Source organism: Poecilia formosa, unplaced genomic scaffold, assembly GCF_000485575.1.
Source record: "Poecilia formosa unplaced genomic scaffold, Poecilia_formosa-5.1.2 Scaffold136, whole genome shotgun sequence".
Taxonomy (NCBI): Eukaryota; Metazoa; Chordata; class Actinopteri; order Cyprinodontiformes; family Poeciliidae; genus Poecilia; species Poecilia formosa.
This window is the reverse complement of record NW_006800075.1, coordinates 1,577,562-1,586,713: the sequence shown is the minus strand read 5'-3', so window position 1 is coordinate 1,586,713 and position 9,152 is coordinate 1,577,562. Positions and strand designations below refer to the sequence as shown.

General features: G+C 37.0%; 1 pseudogene; it reads left to right on the top strand.

The window, feature by feature from the left end:
* Positions 1 to 2,366: 2,366 nt before the first annotated feature.
* On the top strand, positions 2,367 to 7,527 carry LOC103145180 (alpha-N-acetylgalactosaminide alpha-2,6-sialyltransferase 1-like; annotated as a pseudogene).
* The last annotated feature ends 1,625 nt before the right edge of the window (positions 7,528 to 9,152 follow it).

Genomic DNA, 9,152 nt, shown 5'->3' with positions numbered 1-9,152 from the left:
TCAACCATTTCCATAATTCTTGAGATTACTTGCTTTTCTCCTGTTAGAGATTTCCCAGTTTGTTTCTCTTTCTCAACTACTTTACACGCTTCTGCATATTTTACTTTCTGCGTAACTTTCGTTTTCTGTATAATTGATTGTCGTTTCATTACTTCGGATCCCCAAAAAGCGACACTATGCTCTCCTCCACAACTACAGCACTTTGGTTTAACTCCAACTCCACATTTACCATATTCATGGTCTCCAGAACATTGGGCACATCTCCTTTTTCCTTTACACAGTTTTGCAATATGGCCAAATTCCTGACAGTTGAAGCACCTCACTGGTTTGGGCACATATTCCCTGACACTAAATCTTATCAAGCCAAAGAAAACCTCCCTTGGCATTTCTTTTGTTTCAAACTCCAACAACACAGTTTCTGCTTCAATTTTCTTTGTATCCCTTGTCATTCTTTGTGCTCCTTTTACTTCCTTGTTTCTTTCTTTCAGATTCTCAACTAAGTCCTTCATGTTAACACTCAACGGCACTCCTGTTATAATTCCTTTGCTTTCCTTATTTCTTTTTTCACCCACTTTAACAACTGCTCTGACTTTGACTTTACACACCCATCCAAGCTTTTTCGCCTTTTCAACCTGACCTTCAGAATTACATCCAATCAAAAGATTTCCGTCTCTCAGTATTTTAGCATGTTTAATTTCCCCAACATGTCTCTTAAGTGCTTTTGTTAGTTTAAGTGGATCAAGTTTAAGTGGTGCAAGTAGCATTCTCGTGTTTATTAGGCAGCAAACTGTTTATTGTCCTTCCACAATTCCTTTTTAATTCCTTTGGTCTCTTTTTGTAAAAGCTGGATGTTTAAATTGGATGACTGCAAATGTTAAATATAGCACATTACCATTATTTCACACACATGCACACACGCATTGTCATGGTGTAAGCAAACCAGACTGAGGCGACGTGTTGCAGAATATTTAAAGAATATGAGAAAACATGAATTAACAAAAACTAAGGAATCGCGACAAAAACCAGAGATGAAACAAAAAGCCACACCGGAAGTAACCAGGCAGGGAACTGAGCAAACAGAAGAATCCAGCAAAGAGTGGACGAGAATGAGGATCTTAAATACATAGGAGCAAATAGTAGCAGGATGCAGCTGAGAGCAGGGACCAGAACACTAACCTGTTGGTTTGTCTTCTAACGTGAAGATAACAAAGAATTCAGAGCATAAATGACCTTAAGTGGTCTGAAGACTTCCCAGACTCAAACCTAAAACTGACGACCTGCTGAGGCTTTTCATTCATTCTGGCTGAGCTTGAAATAATCTGTGGAGACTAAATGGAAAAAATACTTCTTAAAAATGTGTCCCAACCCTTTAAAGACATACCCCCAAACTATTAACCCATTTGTGCTTTGATTATTTCATTTTAGGTGTTGTGTGAAGATTTTCCAGGGGAAAATAATTAAACCACTTTGGAATAAGGCAATAACATTAAGAAAGGTGGAAAATGAAACAATAAATGCACTTTGGTTGCACAGAATGTTGTTGTGGAATAGATCTGACTATTTTTCCTGCATGACTCAGTTATGTTGTAGTGTTTTTTCCTCTGTAAAAAGTGCTGTTTTCACCATGTTTTCTTTGACCATCCCTTCAGGTCACTTTGAGAAAAGTCCTCTGTTGCACTTGTCTGACTTACTTAAAAAGGTGCGATCTGAGTCATCTTGCAGTTTCAAAGTGCCGTAAATTGTGGCATTTCTATTTTTGTTTAACTTTTTCCAAGCAAACTTTCTACCTCAGGCTGAGGGCAGGACGAACAGTCAGGAATTTATCTTTGGTTCTGGTGATTTCAGTCACCATTAGTCTTTTTATTATGTCCCTGGATGATTCAACAACAGAGAAGTGGTGAGTATTTTCCTTCTAGTCCTTCAGGGATTCAAAGAAGAAATATTCTGATAGTTAATTTTTAATCTGGCTAAATTACATATTTTGCTATTTCATCAAACCAAAATACAGCCAGACAGCCTGGTCTGGAATAAATGCACAAAGCTACTTGTTTGAAGCTGATAAACTATCTGGGTCACAAAGAGAGTAGCTAAAACCTGATCCGGTCAGCACTTCTCGTCCAGAGACTCCGATCCCCATCATAAAGAAAAGTTCCTTCAACAAACTTCCTCTGTGGAGTTTTGAGGATATTTACAACCTGGACGCTCCACCGAGACCTACAGTAAGCAAATTACCTCAAGAAATGCATTAGTTTTGTTTGGATTGTCTCAAACAGCTGATTCCTTAGTTTTTTTTAAATTAATTTTGTTTTGTTTAAAATGTCTTGTATTCAGACTTGTGTCCAGTCTTTGCGTAACTCTAAGGATGAAACTTCAACATGAAAGAGTAGAACCGGCTTTCACATGTTAACAATCCTTTCAGATTTATGGACATGAAATATAATGGTAGGTGTTTTTTCATAAAGTCATTTCAAATTGCTGAGTTAAATCAGCAGGAACACAGTTAATGGAAATATTACACAAGAAAACCAAAACAATGTCTGGTCTTATATTCCTGCCCTAGGCTATAATCTCAGAAATAATACAACATGTACATTTGTACTTTAATAAAACCTCTTTTTTGTTGCTAAGGCTACAAATGCTAACAGTTCAAAGTTGAACAAGGTAATAATGTATCTGGTTAATTATGGTGTTCCTCAGGCTTGTGCACCAAGACAATTGCTATTTTATTTATGCTGCTACGCTGATGACATTCCGCTTTATTCATCAAATAAGCTTGAGTAATTTAATTTTCTACAAAATACATAAGTTTTGGATGTCTAGTGTCTTTCTTTCACTGAATCAAGTAAAACAAGTGTATTTTTCTATTCTGAAAGAAAACACAGACGTAGTATCTGTAGATGTTTATCTTTGTTTTCTAGTATTGATGTGAAAAACCTTGCAGTTGCTTTTAGTGTTTAACAGCCTTCTTCCACCTTTATAGCTGCAAAAATCAAGGCACACATTTTGTCTGTAGACGTAATGCATGTAGTGAAGCAGATTTCAAATCCAGAAGAGCTGCTGCTCCTCCCAAAGCCAGGTGAGGACGGCTGCGTCCACTGCGCCGTGGTAGGAACTGCAGGTGTACTGGACGGCTCAAAGACTGGAGCAGAGATTGATGCTCATGACTACGTTTTCCAGTAAGAAAAGATAATTAAGAGGAAAAACCTGTTTTGCTTGCAAGGTTGGTTGAACAATAGGAGTTCAAAACATTCTGCCTGTAAGTGCATCATCTAATTATTGGCTCCTTAAGGTTTGTTATTATTAAGAGGTGAGAATGCTCATGTGTTGAGAACGCTTGATGCTCTGATTTTCTTTTCTTTGAAGCTTTTTGTACAGATCCCCTTGGTGTTCCTTTAAATGTAAAACATTTGAAGGTGCTCTAACTTGAAAATGAAAGTCCAACTTCTGCCTTGGAAATACAATTTAGGTCAACAAGAAAATTGTTTTGGTTTTAACTCAGAAATTAAAGTTCATAAAGTTAATTTAACAAGAGATGAGTAGTCTAAGGATTGTTTCTTTTTTTTTTAAGTTCAATCATCTTGAATTGTGAGTTTTAACTTAACCAAATAATTATTTTACAATATACAAAAAATGTCCTCATCAAGTTAAAGAGCACACGTTTGTCTTTTATTTTTACTCACAGTATGAAGTTAAAATAACAACGTATTTTACTTTAGAATAATTTAATGCAATGACACGGCGCCTCCCCTAGGGGGCGCGCCCCACAGTTTGGGAACCTCTGCTTTAAAGTAAGTTGAACATATAAATAACAAGGCAACAGGTGTATCTTTTTTCAGTCCTCAGTGCGACTACACCACTATTTGATGCCATCTGTGCAGTAGGTCCAGTTCTTACAGCTGTGTGGCATCTCTTCAGGAGCCGTGTTTTGTCTTCAGTCTGTTCTGCATGACCTTCGTTCTGGCAGGAATCCAGCTGACATGAAGTTGCAGTCATCTTGTTCCTCCAGGTTCCCACGGTGTTTCCCCCTGCTGCAGGCTCTCTGTGTCTGTCAGCCTATTTATGCAACAATCTTTGAGCGCGGAACCAGCTTCGCTAGACTATAAATTAGTTTACTGCAAAGTTTCCAAACCGTACAGTTCAGTTAGCAGGAACCAACATGACAAATATCTGGAGAATTTGCCTTGCAGGGCCAACAGCCTCCGGATAAGGGCAGCTCTTTTATGCATATGTTGTTCACAGTATAATTTAAAAATTATACTGGCTTTAATTAAAGCGTCTGCATTTTTCTATTGTTCTGTTTTTAATGGACTGTAAAGCATTTGAGCCGCATTTAGTTGTGCCCACTATCTTCTACTCTTTAAGTCAAATAAATGTATAAAAATGGGTATTGATACGTCAAGCCTGTACTACAATCACATGCTGAGACAAAAGAAGCATTATTTAACAGGGAGGCAAAGAAGAAAACCTAAAATATGTGGAATTTAATGTTTTATTTTACTTCCCATCAAAACTCCTCTTTTGAAGAAGCAGAACTCTTTCAAAGTAATTCATGAAAGTACTTCTAGTAAGTTTCTCAGAATATGTGCCTGAACTAGTTTGAACATTGTTACTTTGGCAGTTTCATCCTCTCTTCACTATCATGATGCTTTCTGAGCGTGATAGTTAAGTGACGAGTGAAAGTCAAAAACAACAAACAAAGAAAACACGGAGATTATTTACATTGCAACCGGAGATCAATTTAATCTCATCCAGACTGACTAAGTTTCTTTTTGACTCTCGTCCAAAGACAACTTCTCTCATCTGAGTTTAAAAGCAAAAGATTTTAAGCCCTGCAGCTTAAGTCTTCAAGACAGAGTGTATGCTTGTGTGTTTATGCTCTTTGTTTCATTTGTGTTTCTGTTTTGATTTGTTCTGGTTTGTTAACTTGCTTAAATCTTGCCTCTGTCTGTCATTGAAAAGTTTGAGCTGACTGGAGTTTTGCTAATAAAGTTCAATATGGATGCAAAATATAAATATTTATGGTGTAATCTTTGACTTTGGCACTATGAACAATGACCATGTATGTCCTGAATTACACCCTCAATAAATTAATCATTGCAACACAACAATGGTGATTTTATAAAAGGAAAAAACAGAACTATATCTCCACATTTCAAAATATAAATACAGTTGTTTCCGCCAACACAGTCAGTACATCAAGCTAGCATATTTTTGACGAGAGCTGCATTATGCACATATTCACTAATTTATGTAATTTCTAGTCAGGCAGCATTGTTTGCCTTGCACTTAAAACAAAAAAACCCCACAAATATTAAGGTGTGGTGTTCACTTCTGCTCAGGTTCACGACAATTTGAAGCACTCTGGTTTATAGAACCAGAGTATCAGGATTATTTCATACAATAACTAATTACACTTTTAGTATTTTCATAAATAAGCTTACATCTAAATCTTTTATCATAATTTTTTATATCTTCCCCCTTAGACAGATTATTTACAAACATGATGGCATGTCCTCCTGTCATATATATGCTGATGATATTCAGCTTTAATGTCAAAATGTTCTCCCTTAACCAGCTGCTCAGCTGCTGTCAACCATTGATTAAATAACTATTTACAACTGTGCTCTGATCAAACATAAACTCTGATTGTCATACTTTATCTCTGAAAAGCTTCAGACCTGAAAATCCTCATTTCAAGTATTGATTTTTAGATTAGCAGCCATTATTTTATGTCTTCAGGACTTGACTGTAGCTGCAGTCGGTTACTTGTTTTAATAGGAAGGAGCTTGACTCCAGGGCTGCACAGTGGCACAGTTGGTAGAGCTGTTGCCTTGCAGCAAGAAGGTTCTGGGATTCAATTCCCAGCCCCGGTCTTTCTGCATAGAGTTTGCATGTTCTCCCTGTGCATGCGTGGGTTTTCTCCAGGTACTCCGGTTTCCTCCCACAGTCCAAAAACATGTCAGGTTAATTGGCCTCTCCAAATTGCCTCTAGGTGTGAGTGTGTGTGTGCATGGTTGTTTGTCTCTGTGTTGCCCTGTGACAGACTGGCGACCTGTCCAGGGTGAACCCTGCCTCTCGCCCGGAACGATAGCTGGAGATAGGCACCAGCAACCCTCCCACCCCCACGAAGGGACAAGAGTGTAAAGAAAATGGATAGATGGATGGAGCTTGACTCCCTCCTAGTGGCACAAAACGCCACTGCAAGGATTTAACCGGACCTCAAAAGAGAGCCCACATGATGGCTGTTTGGTTATCTGTGAAGCTAAGAGTCAGTTTTAAGATCCTGAGCCTCAGTTGGGGACATTTCTTTTTGAAACAACCTTCTAGTTAGTTATAGTTTTACAACCAAACATTTAGTTTTAATCTTCTTTTATTTGTTTCTTTGCTCTTAACCTCTGTTTTATGTAAATATTTTCCATTCACTTCACTTTCTGACTGTCTTGACATTTATAATGAAAACTGCAATATAAATGTATAGATGTACTTGCTTAATGTGATAAAGTCCAAAAAAACACAAATGCAAGTTGGAGGTTGATTAAGCGCATTGGTTCTTAACATGTGGCAGGGATTGCTACCTTGATAGGAGAGGTTGAGTGTAACATGTTGCTACAGATATTAAAAAAAAATCTTGAAATCATGGATACAAAAAAATAACACATTTGATGACATTTCAATGGGGCAATGTGTACTGGAAGAAATCAACCGAAACTACAAGGAATATAAAACATAATCTGGCTGCAATTATTTATTTGGTTTTATAAGTGTGCACATCCCTAACCTAGTACCTTGTGAAAACACATTTTGGATCAATTACAACATTCTGTCTTTTGTCAACATGCCACATCTTGACTTGGGAATATCCCAGCCTCCCTTGCAAAATTTCTCAAAGCGCCTCAGATGGTGAGGACATCTTTTGTCACTTCTGTCAGATTTTCTCTTAGATTTATTTCTGTATGCTGAACCAGAAGTCTGCAAACTCACATGTTGCTCTTTGATCCCTCCACTGTGGCTCAAACCAAATAAGACATGTTTATAATTATAAATATCACTGTAAAAAAAAATGTAATAAGTAAACGTTTTGTTGTTTGTGTAACAGGACGAATGGCGCCGTGATTCCAGGCTATGAGGAAGATGTTGGGAACCAAACACACATGTGTGTATGTTCACACACAGCCCACTCAATCACTGCGTCGCTCACCTTATTCAAGAAATACAGATACAAATCTGCCCCACATGATGAGGTACTATAAATGCAAAGTTGCAGTGTTTCCGTCTACACTCCTTAAATTGGCTTTGAACCTTCTGATTTTGTTTACAGGGGATAAAATATGACCTGATTCCTGAGGGGTTGGGGGATTTCCAGTGGCTCAAGGCTGTTATTAAAGGAGAGAGAGTATCTTCAGGTCAGTTCCGCAACAGAAAGTGAACATTAAGTCTTCTATAGCACCTGAAGAAGTTAATTTATGGAGCATCATCATGTCTGTCTTTACCGTTCAGAGAGTCATTTTCTTTGCCAACCATGACCTCATTCTGTGAATTTCACCTGAAAATAATTGGGTTGTGGAAGTAAAAATCATTTAGCCATTTAAATAATATATTTGCATAATAAATGTGAAGTGAAGTTACAGCAATGTTAAATTACCAAATTATTAATAAATGTAGAATAAAATGCATGCTGTTATAAATATATCTGAGGGACAAGTGGTGAATAAATGTCTGACCTTCTTATGGGAATCGAAATTATTAGAATAATGAGGGAAAACTGAGAACTTTTCCTGAGAGTCTGCGACCTGTTGGAAATCTCCTGAATCAAAATTGTTACAAGTTTGGATTTTATTGATCAAAAGGTTGTAGTTTGGGGGGAGTTACTTCTCCCTTTGGTGTGTTAAATATTTCAGTTGTTTTTAAGCTGTTTGTAACTTCTTTTAAATGTGAAATGACCCATTTTAAACGTGCAACAACCTCTAGGGTGGTACAGAATGACGACAGGATTGCTTTGTGTGTGTTAAATGTGTGTGAGCTGCGTTGAATGCAGCAGAGCTGAAATCATTGTCGTTTATGTCTTTGAATATTAATTTATTCTTCTACTTCTCTCAAATTGCAACTTATTAACTACATAACTAAGATTATAGGGGTTTTGAGCCGAAAACCTAAAAAAAAAAAAATTGCAACCAGAAACAGCTGCAGATCTATTTGTGTCTTGTTGGTTGCTCACTAATTATCCTGCTTCTGCTCCTTTGACAGAAGCAGTTTGAAATGTCGATCCTCCTCCTTTTCAAACAACAACTTCTCGTCTCCACTTCCAGCAGAGTTATTTTTGGGTGGGTTGAGTAAATAATTAACTGCCATGTGCAGACAGGTTTTCTATTGTTGTCTCTACCCCATAAAATGTGTACATTTCCCTTCAGGTGGCAAAGCCAAAGTAACAAGTTTAATATGTTAATCTTCAGCTGTTCTCTAAAGGTTAACAGAGGAAACAATCGGGTGGCTTTTGTGTCAAAAATATGTGAATATTCCTTCATGTTTAACATGTTTGCCTGGTGATACATTGAACCAGAATAAAAACTGTTTGAATTGGGACTTTCTTGATGTTATTTTAGAAAAAACAAGACAGTAAAAAGAAATGTCTTTGAATTCTTCCTTGCAAGGTTCTGTCTTTGTATTGTAAATAAAGAATGGCTGCTAATTGTTTTAAATTACCGCTTCTAAATGTCTTGCAGTTCATTCTGCTTGTTCTGTTGTGAAGATGTGTAACTTTTATCTGAAAAACAATCTGATTATAATTATATTTTTTCATAACTAATTACTTCCTCACTTATTTGAATTGCCTTGTTGCTGAAAATGTGCTATATAAATAAAATTACCTGGCCTTACCTTACCTGACCTTACCTTACCTAATCGTCATTGCTAATTGCCACTCTCTTGAAGCCAGTAGTTTAGTTTAGCAACCAGCTGACATAATGCGTATTTCTCTGCAGAAAGACCAAACGAACAGCACCACCTGCTGCATTTTTATAGTAACTACAGTAACCTGCTTAAAGTTACATTTTAACAAAACAAGTCATTTAAATTTTGAATTTTGAAACATGACGGTGGCAGCATCATGCTCTGAGCAGTGATACATAAAATTTTCATAGATTATGTAAAATGCA